The sequence below is a fragment of the Halichoerus grypus genome, chromosome X (genome assembly GCF_964656455.1).
Source record: "Halichoerus grypus chromosome X, mHalGry1.hap1.1, whole genome shotgun sequence".
NCBI classification, from domain to species: Eukaryota; Metazoa; Chordata; class Mammalia; order Carnivora; family Phocidae; genus Halichoerus; species Halichoerus grypus.
In genome coordinates this window covers 90,091,731-90,112,134 of record NC_135727.1, presented here as the reverse complement: position 1 = coordinate 90,112,134, position 20,404 = coordinate 90,091,731, and the positions used below count along the sequence as shown (strand labels likewise).

The window sequence follows — 20,404 nt, the reverse complement described above, 5'->3', positions numbered from 1 at the left end:
GATGGGAGGGAGCAGCCACAAATCTCTTCTTCAACAAAATCTTTCATTTGCCTAATAGATCTCCCTTAGAATCCTCAACTGCCTGATTGCAATCTTCTACCCCTATTCCTATACACAATGACAGCAAGTTTCATCTCTGAGACTCCATTTGTATCTTTACCCCCCATAAAACAGTTTTTTTTTTTTTTTTAAAGATTTTATGTATTTGGACAGAGCTAGAGAGGGAACATAAGCAGGGGGAGTGGGAGAGGGAGAAGCAGGTTCCCCGCTGAGCAGGGAGCCCGATGTGGAGCTCGATCCCAGGACCCTGGGATCATGACCTGAGCCGAAGGCAGATGCCAAACAACTGAGCCACCCAGGCGCACCCCCATAAAACAGTTCTGAAAAGAAACCTAAAACAGTTGTGAAAGAATACCCTACTTAGAATCTACCCTGCTTAGGGAATGGCAGGGTATTACAGAAAGCCATGATTAATTCTCCCTCTTACAGAGGTTTAATAATGTTTCCTGACCCCAAAGGACTGAAAATCCAAGGTTCAAATACAAAGGGACTAAATGTAGGGGATCCCCATTTGCCACAAAATAGGTGAGAGGTCACCTGGTTGTAAAGCTGGCTGAAAAAATTAGGGCCTCCGAAGAAGAAAAGGAACCAAGGGGACTGGCTGAGGCAAAATACCTTGGATCCTACCTCCTTTGTCTCCTTATGGGCTATGCCATGAACTAGGCATGGGTTTCAGTCCTGGCTCTGACACTGATGGTACGAAAAGCATTTACATCCTTTGGACATCTAGGTCTGTTTCCTCATTTTTTAAAAAGATTCTATTTATTTGAGGAGAAAGAGAGCATGAGCTCGGGGAGAGGCAGATGGAGAGGGAGAAGCAGACTCCTCGCTGAGCGGAGAGTCTGATGCGGGGCTCGATCCCAGGAACTGAGCCAAAGGCAGACACTTAACCAACTGAGCTACCCAGGGGCCCCGTTTCTCTTCATTTCTAAAAGAGGAATTACAACGATTGCTGTGATGAATAAGAGAGCATACTGGTACATATAGTGCTTGCTCTGGGGACTATCACACTGGTGGGCCAGACAGATGTAAACCGAAAAGCAGTTGAAGTGCAGAAGAGAAACACAGGGAAGGGACCCAGGAAAAAACAGTGAGTGGGGTGGGGTGGCCAGGAAGCAGGAGGAAACCAGGAGAGGAGACTCACTGTAGGCGTGAAAGAGGCCACCTGGATTCCCATGTCCATTGGTCACTGGGTTTGCATATGTGATCCTGCTGATAGGAGGCTGGGTGACCTCTACCTCAATACTTAACACCAAAATAAGCAGATTGGTCTCACACTTAAAAACTAAGATAATCAGACTGGCACTGTTGTGTTGATCCAAAAGATATTTTTTGAGAGTCTGGTCTGGTCATCTACCCTTTTGTATATGGGAAGATTTTAGTGAATGAGCCGATGCAGCCCCCAGATGAGGGCTGATCTGATCAAGTAGCAGTGACAAAAGACTGTGAAGAGAAAAACAGACATTTATTTAATGTAGTAAGTTTTTTTTTTTTTAAGATTTTATTTATTTGACAGAGAGACAGCGAGAGAGGGAACACAAGCAGTGGGAGAGGGAGAAGCAGGCTTCCCGCCGAGCCCGGAGCCCGATGCGGGGCTTAATGTAATAAGTTTTACATGACCTGAGGAGGTGGTTCAACCTGAGCATTTTTATGCTGGATTTGATGAAGAGTGGAAAGTCATGGAAAAACATGATAGGACAAGAAAAGGTATGAACCGAGTGTAGTAAATTAGGGGAAACAGCAGGACCTGTTCATTCGGATCCCTCTTAGTGTTTTTGTGTTTTTGGAGAGAAGGGTGCTCCTTTTTTTTTTTTTTTTTTTAAAGATTTTATTTATTTGACAGAGCACGAGCAGGGGGAGCGGCAGGCAGAGGGAGAGAGAGAAGGAGGCTCCCCGCTGAGCCGGGAGAGCCTGATGCAGGACTTGATCCCGGGACCCCAGGATCATAACCTGAGCCAAAGGCAGGCAGTCGCTTAACCAACTGAGCCCGGTGCTCAAGGATGTTCTTTTCATGTGAAAGAGGGCACCTTTCACATGAGGGTCTTATGAGCTGTTTCAGGGAAAGGTCAGAAAATCCTGCCTGCACCTTCAGTTTCTCAAATTCCTATAGCTGAAATATTCAATAGGCCAAGGTACCATATTCTGGGGTAGTGTGTCCTGAACTCCATCTTTGGCTATACTTGATTAGGTGAGTAGCAGGTGTCATCCTCACCACTCAAACAAAAACCAAAAACCAAAACCAAACCAAAACCAAAACCAGGGGCGCCTGGGTGGCTCCGTCAGTTAAGCATCTGCCTTCTGCTCAGGTCATGATCCCAGGGTCCTGGAATGGAGCCCCCATCGGGCCCCCTGAGCAGCAGGGAGCCTGCTTCTCCTTCTCTCTCTGCCTGCCATTCCCCCCTGCTTGTCGTCTCTCTCTGTCAAATAAATTTTAAAACAAAAACCTAAAAAACCTTTGAGCACTTGCTGGGAATCAGGATCCTTGCTCTGAGGACATAAGAATGATTCCTACGGGATAAGTTCTGAAAGAGCTCATAGTTAATGACCAGAGGACCACCCACAAGATAACGACAGAGCAAATTTGATGACAGTCATGCAGGGGAGAGCCAGAGGGCGCTCAGAACACAGAAGAGAGAGCCCTTAACCCAGGGGGTCAGGAATGGCTTCTCCCAGGGGATCATAGGTGTGTTTCACTATAAATACATTGCAATCTCTGTTATTATCCCTCTTTCATTAGAAAAACAATCTTACTGCTCAATTATCCTCATTCTGTAGATGAGGTAATTGAGGATAAGAGAAGACAAGTATCTTATTCAAGGGCCAGCCACTTTTCAACCCCAGACTGTTTGAACCCCTGTGTACTCCTCTCTTTGCTTTTAATATTGTCTTCTGTCTTTCTTTTTTTTTTAAAGATTTTATTTATTTGACAGAGAGAGACACAGCGAGAGAGGGAACACAAGCAGGGGGAGTGGGAGAGGGAGAAGCAGGCTCTCCGCCGAGCAGGGAGCCCGATGCGGGGCTCGATCCCAGGACCCTGGATCATGACCTGAGCCGAAGGCAGACGCTTAACGACTGAGCCACCCAGGCGCCCCTTCTGTCTTTCTTTTTTGAGATTTTATTCATTTATTTGACAGAGAGAGAGCACAAGCAGGCAGAGCCGCAAGCAGAAGGAGAGGGAGAAGCAGGCTCCCCGCTGAGCAGAGACCCCCCGACGCGGGGCTCCATCCCAGGACCCTGGGATCATGACCCGAGCCGAAGGCAGACGCTTAACCGACTGAGCCACCCAGGTGCCCCTGTCTTCTGTCTTAATTCACATTCACCATAAATAATTTTCCTTGCTCCTCTTGTCCCATAAGTTCTTTTTCTTTAACTCATCAGGAGTGTATTTATTTAGCTTATTTTTTTTACAGCATTAGTGCCCAACTGCCAAAATAGTTTTCAAAGTGACCGTACCATTTTGCATCCCCACCAGCAGTGCATGAAGGTTCCAGTTGTTCCATATCCTTACGAACACTTGGAGGGGGGGTCAGTCTCTTTAATTTTAGCCATTCTAAAAGATGTGTAGTGGTATTTCCTTGGAGTTTTAATTTGCTCAACCTGTTGAGCATATTTTCATGTGTTAATTTTCATCCATGTATATTCTTGTCTGGTCAAATTTCCTGTACATGTTTGATTTTTTTAAAGATTTTATTTATTTATTTGAGAGAGAGAGAAGGAGAGACAGTGAGAGAGTACAAGCGGGGAGGACAGGGAGAAGTGGGCTCCCTGACGAGCAAGGAGCCCGATGTAGGGCTCGATCCCAGACCCTGGGACCATGACCTGAGCCGAAGGCAGATGCTTAACCGACTGAGCCACCCAGGCGCCCCTCCTGTGCATGTTTTATTGGGTTGTTTATGATCTTTTTGTTTAGGGTTTTATTTATTTATTTATTTCCTGAAATTTTACAGTAATATACCTTTGTCTATGTTTTTATTCATTTGTGTTGGATACTCATGACCTTCATTTAAAAAAAAAATTTATTGTTATGTTAATCACCATACATTACATCATTAGTTTTTGATGTAGTGTTCCATGATTCATTGTTTGTGCATAACACCCAGTGCTCCATGCAGAAAGTGCCCTCTTTAATACCCATCACCAGGCTAACCCATCCTCCCACCCCCCTCCCCTCTAGAACCCTCAGTTTGTTTTTCAGAGTCCATCGTATGACCTTCATTTTTAAAGGATCATTCTTGCCTTTTTTTTTTTTTTTATAATTTTCTCTGCTTTTTTTCTCTGTTCTCAGTATCTGGAAGTTTTCTTAATCTAATCCTAGATTACCTTTACTAAGACTTTATTTTTTAATTTTTTAAAAAGATTTTATTTTTTAAGTAATCTCTGTACCCAACCTGGGTCTCGAACTTACAACCCCAAGATCAAGAGTCACATGCTCTACTGACTGAGCCAGCCAGGTGCCCCTAAGACTTTATTTTTTATTGTTTCATGCCTTTTGTCTGTTTATGCAACTTTATGGAAGATTTGCTCAACACTTTTTTTGTCTTCCATATTGAATGCTTTTTATTAGCTACTAGATTTCCAAGACATATTTAAAAATCTACTTTTCTTCACTTCAGTAACAATTTTTTAAAAGATTTTATTTATTTATTTGACAGAGAGAGAACACAAGCAGGGGGAGCGGCAGGCAGAGGGAGAGGGAGAAGCAGGCTCCCCTTGAGCAAGGAGCCCAATGCGGGGCTCGATCCCAGGACCCTGGGATCATGACCTGAGCCAAAGGCAGACGCCCAACCAAATGAGCCACCCAGGCGCTCCCAGTAACAATTTTTAAAAGATAAAAAGCAAAAAGAATCTACTTTTCTACATTTTCTTAATTCATGAATGCTTAAAATATAAACATACCGCTTACCTGATGCAGCTCACCTTGTTGGGTTCTGATACCAATATTATGGGAACTTCCTACAAAGTATTGGAAACTCATCCTTCCCTTCCCAGTGGGAGGGTTTAGAGAGCACTGGTATATGTTGCCCAAAGCCTTACAAGCCCTGGCATTCTTAAGCCTTGACAATAACCTAAGTGTTTTTGAAAAGGACAAAAGATGGCTCACGGGGAGCAGGAATTCTTCGGTTGTATTGACTTTAGTTGGAGTGTTTTCTTTGAGCAAAGCTAAACATGGGGCAAGCTGAAAGCCAGGAAAAACTGGCTGATATATGCTGTTTCCCCCCAAGTCACCTGACGACTGTCTTTGATTCAGAAATTTGGGTGAGGAGGCACTCAAAGGGAAAACAAAGTGCAGGCGATGAGAAAGGTGGGGAGTTTTTTTTTTTTTTCTTACAGAAAAAGATAAATCCCTGATACCCGTTTGGTCTGTTTAGACAGCAGTCTATCCATTAAAGGTGTTGGGAAATCTCTTTTTATTGCTCAGGCTTTGATTCCCAGACCTTTATCAGGAGCTGTGTGCCTGGGTCAGAAGTCATCCTGAAGGCTGGTCAGCTTCTCAGCTTGGGCACCTTGGAGAAGAGATACTTATCTAAGCTGTTGGGATCATAGTCCCAGGCAAGGTAAGTAATAGCACAAATTGCTCTATGTCGCCGGGACAAAGACCTCAGGAGGACCAGAGACTGCTAGATAATGTCTGCTGGGCATCAAGAGACTGAGAATCCCGGGGTGAATTCCAAAAAGAGGTACCAGCTCCTCCAAGAGCCATGAGCACCTGGAATTCCAGGACCTGCAGGATGAATATTTGCAGCAGCTGTGGGTAAAGGGCCTCCTCCTTCACTACAACAATCTTCTTTGGCCACTGCTGTGTTTTTAAAATTACTTATGTATTTAAAAATTGTGGTAAAATATATACAGCATAAATTTTACCACCTTAGCGATTTTTAGGTGTATAGTTCTGTAGCAGTAAGTACATTTACATTGTTGTGAACCATCACCATCCATCTCCAGAACTCTATTTTTTTTAAAGATTTTATTTATTTTTCAACAGAGAGAGAGACAGCGAGAGAGGGAACACAAGCAGGGGGAGTGGGAGAGGGAGAAGCAGGCTTCCCGTGGAGCAGGGAGCCCGATGTGGGGCTCGATCCCAGGACCCTGGGATCATGACCTGAGCCGAAGGCAGACGCTTAACGACTGAGCCACCCAGGCGCCCTCTCTTTATTTTGTTTTAAGATTTTATTTATTTATTAGAGAGAGAGAGTGTGTGTGTTGTGTGCTTGCTTGCGTGCACACAAGTGCACAAGGGGGGTAAGGGGCAAAGGGAGAGGAAGAAACCAACTTCCCACTGAGCAGGGAGCCCAATGCGGGACTCCATCCTAGGACCCTGAGATCATGACCTGAGCCGAAGGCAGACGCTTAACGGTCCGAGCCACCCAGGCGCCCCTAAGACAACTTTATTTTAAATTTAAAGTTTTCATAATTTTTTTAAAGTAGGCTCCATGCCCAATTTGGGCTTGAACTCACAACCCTGAGATGGAGAGTCACATGCTCTACCAATTGAGCCAGCCAGGTGCCCCTTCATAATGTTTTTTTAAACAATCATATCTCATTGAATCTCAGATTGTGTGTCACACTACTAGTTTATTTTATTTTTTAATTTAAATGCAATTAGCCCACATAGAGTACATCATTAGTTTCAGATGTAGTCACACTATTATTCTAGTTAACACTTAAGAAAGAAAGGATGCTGCTAATTAAACTATGACCCAATGCCTTCTCATCTCAGTGGCTGACTGCTTCTCCCTCTCCCCCCCCCCCCGCTCGCTCACTCTCTCTCAAATAAATAAATAAAATCTTTTTAAAAAAATGATTTGAACTTATAGGAAATTTGAGCTGACTGTATTAGTCCGAATGGCGTCCTGGCCCTTCAGCTTCTCCCAGCTGCCCTGAACATTCTTCCTGGGGTCCGGTGCACAGGGGCTCACTCCCCATGGTGCCCACCCTGAGGGCGCTCTGGATGTCTTCTTCAAGATGGAAGCAGGAGGGGTTAGCCACCAAGTGAGCCTCTGCTCGGGGATGCCCACATAATGTCAGGTGCCTCCCTCCCGACTGCTGGAAATCTGGGAGTCCCACCGGCACCACACAAACCCTCAGGTGTCACAGTCTAGTGCAGGAGGCTCACACATATGTACAAGCACAACAAAAAGAAAGTGAAAGGCGCTGCAGTATGTAGGTATGAGAATGGAACACTGGATCCAGATGGCCTTGGTTCCAATCCCGGCTCCAGGATTTCCCAGCTGTGTGACCTCTGGCAGGTTGCTAAACCTCTCTGTTTCTCAGGTGCCTCGTTTGTTAAACGGAGAACACAACACTATCTCATTAGGTTGTTGTAAGGAGTATTATATGAGTTAATATTTGTGAAGAATTTAGAACAGGTCCTGACATATAATAAATGTACAGTAAATGCTTGCTAGTGAAAAAAATCTGAAGCATTGAATTACAAGTACAGCCCATGGAAGTTTAAGAAGGGACACAGGGGAAGAAGACATAATGGTCTCCTCACAGTAAAGCAAAGGGGATACTAGCACTACCCTCCAAAGTTATTTCCTTATATCTTTTTTTAAAGATTTTATTTATTTATTTATTTGTCAGAGAGAGTGCCCGCACAAGCAGGGGGAACGGCAGGCAGAGGGAGCAGCAGGCTCCCCGCTGAGCAAGGAGCCTGATGCGGGACTGGATCCCAGACCCTGGGATCATGACCTGAGCAGAAGCCAGATGCTTAACCAACTGAGCCACCCAGGCGCCCCTCCTTACATCTTTCTTAAAGTGTGGTCCTATGGCTAAGTCCCCATCCTTTAGCAGGAAACCTGTCCTCTCCCAGGCCAGAGCCAGTCCTCTCCAAGGCTACTCATCTAGGATAGCCCTGGGAGTGACGTAGAGCCAGAAATGAGGTGAGCAAAGCCCAGCCCCATTCCTCCCACAGGGATCAGACGCTAGCCTCTTGGAGTTGCATGTCCAGGTCTGGTATAACATGAACCCCAGTCATTAATTTTATTTTGCAAATCATTAGCTATAAATGGTCATTTAGAGTGTTTCCCCCCGGTAGTTCGTTCATACCAACCTTGTGCACACAGCTATGTGCACGTGTGAGTGTTTCTTTAGCACACAATCTTACAAGTAGAATTGGTGAGTCAAAGGAGTCACTCATGCAACAAACACCTAAAGAGTGCCTAGTAAGTGATGGACACCGCTCTAGGTGCTGGGGAGACGTCAAGGAACTAAAAGTCACACGTTCGTGGGAGCTGACATTCCAGTGGAGGAAGTTTCCAGTTTTTATCTTGACAGATGTTGCCACAATGCTGTCCAATTACCAACACCCTCAGCCCACCCCTGGAGTGGGAGCTTTGCGGCAGGCGGATGGATTCCTTGGCCTTTGCTCTCTGCAAGATCTTCAGGGTCAGGGCTGGGGACGTCCATGTGCAGTGCGTATGTGTCACGGGGAGACCGGGACGGAAGGGTCCACTGGGGGTGGGGGGGGGTGGAGAAGGAGGGAGAGAAATGGTTCACAGGGTCTTTGCGTAGAAGCCTCCTTGATCACACCACTAGGGGGCCTACAGGAGGTAGGGAGGAACAGTCCAAGATAGAACCGTCCTCCCAGGTTCTACCCCTTCAGGAGGTAGAGATGGAACAGTCAGCTCTGGGAGGTACCACTGGGTAGGGGGCGTCTATTCTGGAACAAACCATTGTGTGGGCTGGAGAGGCGCTAAGGGCTGCTACCACCCCCGTGCAAGGGGATTGCGCCCAAGCCCCTGATGGAGGCAGGAGTGGCACTGCCTTGACCGTCCGCAGCCCCCGCTCATCCTCCCGGTTCCCATCCAAGTCCCAGGTAAGCTCCCATTATAGCACCGAGAACGCCACCTTTCCCAAGCTTCCGTCGCAGCTTCTTCGGCCCCGCCCTTCTTGGTTCCTTGACTTTGAATCGGTGGCTTGCGCGTGCAGGGCCTAGCGATTGGATCCCAGGAGAAGGGAGCGGGCCCCAAGGCTCGTTTTGGGATCTGATTGGTCAACGCGAGCTTTCCCCAATCCCAAGCTTATCCCGTGCGCGGAAGGGACGTCAGCCCCGCCCCCGTCGCGCGCCGAGCTCCAATCGGCCCCTGGTTGGGCGCACGCGCGGTGGTTGCTTGGCAGGAGTTCGAGGCGTGCGGCGGTGGGGCTTTCGTGATGGTGAGCAAGTTCGAATCCCATGTCCGTGCCTCAGTGTGTTAACTTGTCAAAGGGGCTGAAGGTGGTACTCCTGAAGCAAAATTCAGAGATCACTGGCACGTAGCCATGCTCCGCCTCTTAGTGCAGCGGTGTTGTTGGCTGACCTCGTGTGTTGCCCGTTCATCCTAAACTCAGTCACAAGCCCAGCCCCGCCCCCTCGCAGTCATTCTTGCAGTGCTTCCATTCTTCTCTCCACTGCTGAAATTGCATCATCGGAAAAGTCACTTTATTAAGCAGAAATCCTGCCTGGTGGACCGCCCCTGACCCCAGGACCACAGAGCAGGGCTCCTTGGAGGAGCCGGGTCCCCCAGCAATTGGTGCTAGGAATTGGATATTTCGCCGTGTCGGTTTTCTTTTTGCTGTTAATTCCAGAAGTATGTTAAGGACCTGGAACCAGGTTATCTTGAAACCATACTGCAATCTAGTTTTATTTTTTTTAAAGATTTTATTTGTCAGCGACATAGAGAGAGAGCAAGCAAGGGGGAGCGGCAGGCAGAGGGAGAAGCAGGCTCCGCACTGAGCAGGGAGCCCGATGGGGGGCTTGATTCCAGGACCCCGGGATCATGACCTGATCGGAAGGCTTAACCCACTGAGCCACCCAGGTGTCCCTGCAATCTAGTTTTAAAAAGCAACATTAATTTTTTTTTTTTTTTGGTGGGCAGCAAAGTTTATTGAGCGATAGGGTAAAGCTCCTTAAGAGAGAGGGGACCTGAGAGCATTGCTCGCCACATTAATCTTTATCTAAAGGCAACAACAAATGCTTGTGTTCACAACATTACATTTCCAACATTTCCTCTTGTGATGCATAATAAAGTGGGGGAAGCTACATAGTCAAAAAATAAAAGTAAACATGAAAGTATGGGACAAAAAAGCAAACTCTAAAAGTGAATGCAAGCATACGCAAATGAACCTAACTCTTGATCAAATTGATAACTCACGGAGAGAGTATTCTTCCTGATTACTTTCTCTGGCTGCGTTAATATGGGTCATCACACAGAGGAAGGGCTCCATCTGCCCAGCCTTCAGTACACAATTTTGTTTTCTTTCTGTCAAGATTTCTGAATGCTTCCTGTTTGTTTTAATCAGGATGCTGTCATTTACCTGAAGCCCATTTCTCTAGGACAAGGGCAGACTGGAAAAATAGTCTGTTTATATCAGTTACTTGTCTGAAATTGCCTTGGAATACAAGAGTCAGAACTCGAAGAACTTGGTAAAAAGGTGGCTGGAGCAGACTCACTCTCCTCTCAGGTCCCCTCACCATTCCAGCCCCTGGAGTAGCTCCAGTCACTCTAGCTGCTGAGGGCCATAACCCCAGTGTGGTGCTTGTCATTAGCTCTTTCTTAGAATTCCACACTGATCTCTCTCATTCTATATCAGAGTGACTGCTGAAAAGCCATTATTTATGTAACTGCCTCTACTTATGACTGTCTGTCCTACGGGCTCTTACATGGCTCTAAAATCCCCACATTATACTCCTGTTGTGGTGAATGCATAGGAACGGGACTGTTTACATTGCTATTAGCAGCTGTTAATAGCTGCCCAGACAAACCCAAAAGCCAAAAACCAGCACACCCTGCTGGGATTTTGAGTGGATTGTGTTGAATCTATAGACCAGTCTGGGTAGAATTGATACCTTAACAATATTGAGTCTTCTGATCTATAAACGAGGTATACCTGGCCACTTATTTATGTCTTTAATTTTTCTCAGCAATGTTTTGTAGTTTTCTGTGTATAGGTCTTACATATCTTTTGTCAGAGTTATACCTGAGTATTTCATATTTTTGATGCTATTGTGAGTGGAACTGTTTTCTTAATTTCGTTTTCAAATTTGCTAAAATTTTGTTTAGAATTTTTCATTTCGTTCGCTTTTTTATAGCTTCTATTGTATTTTCTACATGGATGATCATATAGGTGATCATAAGAACTTTTTGTTTTCCATTGTGGATGTTTTATTTCTTTGTCTTACCTGACTGCAGTGGCTATGACTTCTGGTACAGTATTGAATAGAAGTGGTGAGAGTGGAAATCCCTATCCTGTTTCTAATGTCAGGGAGAAAACATTCCGTCTTTCACCATTAAGTATGGTGTTAGCTGTGATTTTCCATAGATGCCTATTATCAGGTTGAGCAATGTTTATTCTATTCCTTGTTTGCTGAGAGGTTTTATCAGAAATCAGTGTTGAAGTTTTTAAAATGCTTTTGTCTACCTCTGTTGAAATGATATCTTTTTTTTTTTCTTTTCATGTGTTAGCATGGTGAAATAACATTGGTTTTCAAATGTTAAACCAGCCCTGCATCCCTGGATTAAGCCCTAGCTCCCATGATGTGTTATCCTTTTAATATATTGTTGTATTTGATTTGCTAAAATTTTGTTTAAAAATTTGTGTCTGTAATTACAAAAACATTGGTCTGTAGTTTTCTAATGTCTTGGTCTGATTTTTGTATCAGGGTATAATGCCAGCCTCATAGAATGAGTCTGGAAGTATTTTCTCCTCTTCTGTTTTTTTTTTTTTTAATTTATTTATTTGACAGAGAGATAGAGAGCACAAGTAGGCAGAGCGGCAGGCAGAGGGAAAGGGAGAAGCAGGCTTCCCGCTGAGCAGGGAGCCCGATGCGGGGCTTGATCCCAGGACCCTGGGATCATGACCTGAGCCGAAGGCAGATGCTTAACCGACGGAGCCACCCAGGCGCCCCTTCTCTTCTTCTGTTTTAAAGAATTTGCATAGAACTGGTATTTTTTCCCCCCTTAAGTATGTGGTAGAATTCTCCAGTGAAGCCATCTAGTTATTTCTTTTTTAAAAATTTTATTATTTTTGGGTGCCTGGGTGGCTCGGTCGTTAAGTGCCTGCCTTTGGCTCAGGTCATGATCCCAGCGTCCTGGGATCGAGCCCTGCATCAGGCTCCCTGCTCATTGGGAAGCCTGCTTCTCCCTCTCCCACTCCCCCTGCTTGTGTTCCCTCTCTCGCTCTCTCTGTCAAATAAATAAATACATAAAATCTTTAAAAAAATAAATAAAGATTTTATTATTTTTAAGTCATCTCTTACACCCAACGTGGAGCTTGAACTCATGACCCCGAGATCAAGAGTCACATGCTCTTCCAACCGTGCCAGCCAGGCGCCCCCCTCCCCTTAAGTATTTGGTAGAATTCACCAGTGAAGCTATCTAGTTATCTTTTTTTTTTTAAGATTTTATTTATTTGTCAGAGAGAGAGAGAGTGAGAGAGAGAGCGCACAAGCAGGGGGAGTGGCAGGCAGAGGGAGAAGCAGGCTCCCTGCTGAGCAAGGAGCCTGGAGCAAGGAGCCTGATGTGGGACTCGATTCCAGGACCCTGGGATCATGACCTGAGCTGAAGGCAGATGCTTAACCGACTGAGCCACCCAGGCATCCCGCTATCTAGTTATCTATTTCTTTTTGAGTGAGCTTGGATAATTTTTTCTTTTGACGAAATTGTCCATTTCATCTAAATTGTCAGATTTATTGGTATAAAGTTAATGTTTCCTTAATTATCCTTCTAATATCCGTAGGAACCAGTAGTGATATCACCTCTCTCATTCCTGATGGTGATCATTTGTGCTGTTCTACCTGGTAATTCATTGTTGACTCTTGCCTCCTGGCTGACTTGCCCCAAAGAAGAGGCTCCAAGGCCAGTCCTGTAAACTTGCCTGAGGATTTGCTCCATAGTCATGCTGATCATCTGTCTCTCTCTGATGATCTTGGTACTTGAGAGTGTGAATGGAACTACCTACTGTTCTTATGCTTCCTAAAATTCTAAACTCCTTCGTCCTTTCATCCCAGCTAGAGTATGGGCTCTCTTAAAGCAAGAAAAAGGGTTGATACCCCCTCTTTTTTCACATCCGTCTGGGTGCAGTGTGATGCAGAGCTGGGTACACAGTAAGTACCCAGTGCATAAGTGAGGACTGATCGTCCCCGCCTATAATAAACATTTGGGGGTTTTTTTTGACATGACTCCATTAATGTCCAAGTTGAAGCTTTTCCCCTCCATAAAAAGCTTCCTGTTTCACAGCAGTTGCAATTGCTTACGAAGACTATTTTGAAGTGTGGGTTGATTTAACTTAAGTCATCATGGTTGCTGAGTGAGAATCACAAAGTTAAGGAGAATTTCAGAGATGACAATATTTCACTTTGAGGGGGTTGGATACAGGGTACAAGACAGAGAACCAGACTTTGCCGCTTTATGTAAGCCCAGTTGAGGAAGTCAAAAATTCAGCTTCCCTCCTGACTCTTTGAGCTGGGCATTGGATTGTGTCCTAACGTTCAGAGATACCCAGTTTCTGAGAAAAGGAGTCTTTTTGAGGTGAGGAGAGGAGACCTGTGTGACATCTGCTCTTGGATTCAGTCAGGGACCCTCTGATGAATCCCCAGGCTGGGGGCTGGGCTGCCGTTAGGAAGCGCGCAGCAAAGCAGGAACTTCTGGTTCCAGTTGGTTCTTGCCAAAAGCCTCAAGACATTTGAAGGAGGTGAGATCTGGCACGCAAAAGAAAAGAGCTTTTGTGCAGCTTAGAGCATGGCACTGAACAAATGGCAGAATAGGCAGCCCCAGAGGAAGGTGCTGCTATCCCAGTGACATCCTGAGAGGCTGGATCCACCTGCAACAGGCCAGGCACCCATTTGGTACGGTTGCGGGGAAGAAAAGATGCATCTGTCATGCTCTCTTCCCTCCAGGAGGGATAAGCCACCCCAGGCAAGCACTCTGGAGGTCACCATTTGATCATTTCCACAACCAGGGCTTTGGGAGGACAGAACTGGTTGGTGCTTTCGAGCCGGTCCTTGAAATGAGTTTCCATGCAGGGTCTCAAAAGGAATAACCAAGCAGGGCAGTATTGACTTCCCCAGGGAGAGAGATTGGGTGCGCCAGGGAGCATCAGCCTAGCTAATTCACCTGTTCATTAACCGGCTCCCTTTTATTCAGATATTCAGTGCAAGACTGTGTTAACTGCTTCTCAGGAATGCTCTTAATCCTCACAACGTCCTTTGAAGAGATGTGGGCCATTGTGACCTCTGTTTTGCACATTAGGAACCCGGGGCACACGACATGTGACCTGCTTCTTGGTCACACTACTAGTGGAGGATGGAGCCAAGGCTCCAACCTTGTCTATCCGTGTCCTGTAGCCATAGTCCTTCGTTAATAACAGTAAGAACTAGCTCTTAATGAGCACCTGGGCTCTGTGACGTTAGCTAATTCATTTCATCCCCACAGCAACATTTTCAGGCAGGTGCCATTATTTCCCCATTTTACAGAAAGAGAAACTGAGGCGAGAAAGGTTAGGTTCCTTGCCCCAAAGTTACATAACACATAAATGGATTAGAATCCTGGCAGTCTAGTGCTGGAGCCCAAGTTCCTAAGCCACCCCCCCACCCCCGCCAATGCCTCTCAAGGGTCACATGACATGAAATGTTGGCCCAGCACCAACTGCCCACCCCGCAGCATAACGTGAGTGTTAAAACATGCCTTAGCAGAAGTGACCATGGGATTCCAACTCTGATGTGTTCTGCTGCAAATCACATTACTGGTTCATTCGCAGAGTCAGGACTATAACCCTGCCTTTCTGACTGGGGGTGAGGTGGGATAGCATGTAGAGAATAACACAAAGGCCCTATAAAAGGCCCCAGCTATTCAAAAACCTCTCTCTCTCCTATCTCCAATGAATTACTCTTTGTGTTAAAACCTCTTTCCCTAAAGATCATAACTGAAGATGAAATACGGTGCCAGATTTATTCCCCAGCTGTCTGTGGTCAGCTTGCTGAATTGGCTCAGAGGGTGTGGAACATAGAACAGGGCAGTTTGGATGGGGCGAGGGTAATGGGGAGGTTCTGGAAGGAAGGACAGTCAGGAGGCAGTGAGCAGGGCACTGGGTACCGAGCAGGACTAGTGAAGAGGGAGAGGAAATCTGATAAAAGAGAAAGAGGGTCCCCAGAGGAGGACAGATAAGAGGCCCCCCAATACTTAGTGTTTCCTCCATCATCTCCCCATAGCCTGACCTTGATCTTAGGAAGCCCTCATGCCCAGGATTTAGCTAAACAGCTGGGGAGGAGGGGGACATCAGTGCCACATGCCATCAAAACCCAGCTGTGGAATGAAACAACAAAACCATCTTGTTCCTTTGTGAAGGAATTTCAGGCATCATCAGCTGGTGGCTTGGGGTTTTCGCAAGGGGAGCGGCAAGTTGGAGCTGGTCTCTGGAGTGTCCTTGGGGTCTCACAAACTCCGCAGGCAGGAAAGCTCATTCTGCTGGGTGCCCAGAAGTCTGACTGTTCTCAACACCAGAAGTGGCAACAATGTGGACTGTATTTCTGATTTTATTTGCTGCTGTCTGCAGCCGTACCTGCATCCCATACTGTTGTGGGTATGGCCTGGGCGCTGCGCATTTCAGTGGCCTTTGTCAGCAGCGGCAACATTAGGACATCGGCTTTTGCAACGTTGTAGGTCCTGTTCCACTTCATGAGTTGCTTGGGGAGGAGGGTTTCTGTCCTCAGACTGAAGGATTCCACACCAGCATGCCGTTCATAGGCGTTCATGTCCAGATGCAGAGGGAAAGGCGCCATCCCACCTGACCTCGTCTCCGTGGGGCTGCCCTTGAGACCCTGGGCCTGGGCCCCAGTGCCCCCCACCCCACCCTGAGATCTGGCTGAGCCCCACGCAAATATACAGACCACAGCTGGGAGTGGGGCCCCTCAAACTCTCCGTCTTCATATGGAACCCTTTGTAGCGGAGTTGAGAACCGTTTATCTGCCAGAACTTCAGTGGTCTCGGTACTGTCACCGTCTGAGACCACTAACTACCAGTTCCTGCTTTCTCAACCTCCTGGATGACATCCGTGGACTATCTGTGGAAGCTCAATTTTAAGACCCCTGGTCTGTTTGTTACCTAGGTGATGTAAGTGAGAGAGGGCTTGTAGGTGTGCTTGGATACTGTGGTTACTCAGTGATCGCCGTTGCTCTGTTCAGTTGCCCACTGCATCCAGCTCTTCATGACCCTCTTGTAATGCCCTGATTACTGGGGATCTGCGAGCAGGGCATAGAGTAGACTGGGGGGGGTGGAGGAGCTTGGGAACAGATTTGGTGTTCAGAAGAGAACAGTGTGAACCCACTGAAGTGGGGAGTCTGCTTGAGACTCTCTCCCTCTCCCTCTGCCCCTCCTTCTGCTCTCTATCTAAAATAAATAAATAAATCTTTTAAAAAAAGTAGCATGATAATTCCAAATTGTATGATGGTTCCAGAACCCTAGGTGTGTGCAAGTAGACAATTGAAAATATTTATTGGCACTTTTTTTGACTTAGGGGAGAAAAGTTCTCCCTATGGGGGCAAACCCAGAGTCATGTATGCCTCCTGGAGGCCCCTGCTTAAAGAGGTCATGAAAGCAACATAGTAAATACTGAAAGAGCCCACTGAGTTAGCTGAGGGCATTCGGGAAGATATGGTGCAGGTACAAACATGAAGCAATAGCTGATGAACTCTTTGCAAAACAGCAAAACCATTTACCCCATCCCCCCACCCACCTCCCCTCCAGCAACCCACGGTTTGTTCCCTATAGTTAAGAGTCTCTTATGGTTTGGGGCACCTGGGTGGCTCAGTCGGTTAAGCATCTGCCTTCTGCTCAGGTCATGATCTGGGGGTCCTGGGATCAAGCCCCGCTTTGGGCTCCCTGCTCAATGGGGAGCCTGCTTCTCCCTCTGCCTCTGCCTGCCACTCTCCCTGCTTGTGTGCGCTCTCACTCTCTCTCTCCTTCTCTCTCTCTTCACAAATAAATAAATATTTTTAAAAATGGAGCTGCCTTTATAAAAAAAAGGGGCACTATGAAAAATTGCTATGGGTGGTTATTTAATTTTATGTATATATGTATTTCAAAGCATGGTTATTTTATTTTATTTTTAAAGATTTTATTTATTTATTTGACAGCACAAAGTTTTTAAAAAGTGGGGCAGCTGGGTGGCTCAGTTGGTTAAGCATCCGACTCTTGATTTTGGCTCAGATTGTGATCTCAGGGTCCTGAGATTGAGCCCCTCATCGGGATCTGCACTAGGCGTGGAACCTGCTTAAGATTTTGTCTCTCCTTTCCCTCTGCCCCTCCCCACCCTCTCTTGCTCCAAAAAATAAATAAATAATTAAAAAGATAAAAAGTTTTTAAAAAGTGCATACCTCACTTGTCCCACCTGTCCAGAGTATAATCCAGGGAAACCCATTCACACAAATGGATTTCATACAGTTTCCCCTGTCTTGTGGATATACATTATTTTAGTCATGGTTTGTAGGTTTTCACTGGGTCAAAGCTTTCCCTTGTAGACAGGCCACTGCTGCTGTAGCTAAAATTCTGTTAAAAAAGATTATCCCAACCTGGGGAATCCCTCTTGAACTTCATAGTGATTGGAGAATCCATTTTACCAGTCAGGTGTTTCAATGAGTCTATGCTGTTTGTCTGGTTTTACAACACTTTCATGGTGTGTATCATCCTCAATCCTTAGGGTTAGTTGAATACACTAAAGGCACTATGAAGACTCAGTTGGCAAGATTTGTAGACACCCTCCAAATAACTTGGCTGAAAGCATTGTCCCTGGTCCTTGTAAATCTCAGATCCACCCCCTTGGAACTTACAGAATTTTACCCTTAGAGATAGTCACAGGATGTCCAATGCACTTGGCCTCTGCCTTCTTTAACCCACTTCGATATTGTAAAGGTCTAATTGTTTCTATTTAAAATAACCATGCTGGGTGCCTGGGTGGCTCAGTCAGTTAAGCATCTGCCTTCGGCTCAGGTCATGATCTCAGGGTCCTGGGATCGAGTCCTGCATCGGGCTCCCTGCTCAGTGGGGGGCCTCCTTCTCCCTCTCCCTCTGTCTGCCACTCCCCCTGCTTGTGCGTGCTCTCTCTGACGAATAAATAAAATATTAAAAAACTTTTTAATTCCAGTGTTATATTAGTTTCAGTGGTTAAACAATTCCATACATCACACAGTGCTCATCACAAGTGTCCTCCTTAATCCCCATCACCTATTTCCCCCATCCCCCACCCACCTCCCTTCTGGCAGAGGTAGGCACTTTTTGTAGCCTTATTAATATCTCCCCACCAATATTGGTTCATGAACACTATCATTTTGTCAGTAGACTGATGGTTTAATGCATCTATAGTGTAAAGCAAAGGGAATTTTAGGATTTCTGGTAGAGCCAGATTGTTATTTGGTCCAAACCAGAGTTCTCTCTCTCTCTCTTTTTTTTTTTAAAGATTTTTATTTATTTATTTATTTGACAGAGAGAGAGAGACAGTGAGAGAGGGAACACAAGCAGGCGGAGTGGGAGAGGGAGAAGCAGGCTTCCCGCTGAGCCGGGAACCCGATGCAGGGCTCGATCCCAGGACCCTGGAATCATGACCTGAGCCCAAAGCAGACGTCCAATGACTGAGCCACCCAGGCGCGCCCAGAGTTCTCTTTTTATATTGAACCAACAATTATTAGATTTCCAATATTGTTTTTCCCTCTCTGGGGCCAATTGTTGGGTATCTCTTGTGAATTTTTCCAAATTATCATTTGGGAGAACATCCCTTTGAAATATGACAGAGGTTTGACTATTGGTTTCCTGGAGGGAAGCATTTTTGGTGGAAGTATCAGCAAGGTAGTTTCCTTTGGTGTCCAAGGAGTTGAGTCTGGAATGCCCAGGAACATTAACAGTAGCCAGAGCAGCTGGTAAAAGTATGGCATCTAATACATTTTGGACATAAGAGCCATTTAAATTTGTAGTCCCATTGGAAGTAAGGAAATCTCATTTCCATATAACATTTCACAGTCATGGGCTACCCCAAAGGCGTACTGACTATTGGTATAAATGTTTGTGGTTTTACCCTTGGCCAAGGTACAAGCTTAAGTAGGGCGTCTAACTCAGCCTGTTGGGCTGAAGTAGCCAAAGGTAAAGGTGTTGTCGCAATGACTTCAAAAGGAGTTGCAATAGCATACCCAGCACAATATCTACCATTTTCATCCTTTAAGTAAGAACCATCAGTAAGCCATGAAAAGTCTGCATTGGTTAGAGGAGTTTCCGATAAATTGTCACAGGGAGTCAAAAGGTGATCTGTCGGTGTTAAGCAGTTGTGAAGGGTTTCTTCTGGATCTAAACATGGTCTTTGCTCCAAGATCAGATGCCCTAACTATAGAACCTGAGTTTGAGCCAACTGCAATTTTTCTTTGGAGACTTTATGTCTCTTTAAGGCCAAAATTTTTTAACAGGTGGATGTGATCCTCCTGTGAAGAGGTTTGAGAAGGGGAGCAGAGAAGCAAATCATCTATGTATTGTAGCAAAGTAGAGCCTGCAGAAAACTTTACATCATCCAAATCAGCTTTTAAGGTTTGTGAAATATAAGAACTCTCTATGAAATCCTGGGACATTACTGTCCAGGTGTATTGCCTTTTTTCCCAAGTGAAAGCAAAAAGATACTGGCTATCCTTGTCAACTGGAATACTAAAAATGCCCTGCATGGATGAATTACAGTGAAAAATTTTCTTTCAGTGAGAATGGATGTCAGCAGTACATGGGGTTAGGAACAACAGGGTGTCAATCGATAACAATGTTATTTATTGCTCCAGGGTCTTGGATAATCTTCCATCCTCGGCCATTTGGGTTTTCTCACAGGTAAAATAGGGGTATTAGAGGAACTAGTGCAGGGGATAATGAGGCTCTGAGCTTTGTAATCTAGTATGGGGTTGATGCCTTGAAAGGTTTCTTTATTTATAAGGCATTGATTAATTCTAGGGAGAGGTTTTGAGGGATCTATTTGAATCTTGATGGGTGGTACACTGTGGATTCTGCCAATATCTGTTGAAGATTTTGCTCATAAAGAGGTTAGCAGCTGCTCTGATAGGAACAAATGATCAGTGTCCCTGGACTCAGTTACAGTGGCATCAGAGATAGAGCAAACAAAAGATGTCAAGGGTCATTTAATTCCCCTGTTGGCTATTTTAATTGCTACTGTCAAATTCTGGAATTATTTCCCCCTTTTGGGAGAAAGGAATTCTGGCATGATACTTTTCTAAGAAATCTCAGCCCAGTAAATGAATAGGGGTTGAGGAACGAAGGGGGAAAGGGTGTGCATCTCTCAAAGGGTGCAGACAAAAGGGAACAGGTTCAGAGACACAAACCTGTTGAGGTTT

At 45.6% G+C, this 20,404-nt stretch overlaps 1 long non-coding RNA gene across 4 annotated transcripts in view; it reads left to right on the top strand.

The window, feature by feature from the left end:
- Positions 1-8,723: 8,723 nt before the first annotated feature.
- Positions 8,724-20,404, top strand: part of LOC144380350 (uncharacterized) — a 29,333-nt gene continuing 17,652 nt past the window's right edge. For 2 of the 4 annotated variants that reach the window (XR_013444482.1, XR_013444480.1), the window contains exon 1: positions 8,724-8,878. This is a non-coding gene — a long non-coding RNA (uncharacterized LOC144380350). Of the gene's footprint in view, positions 8,879-9,133; positions 9,217-20,404 lie in introns of those variants that run through there. The other 2 variants (XR_013444479.1, XR_013444481.1) reach the window with 2 other exon arrangements.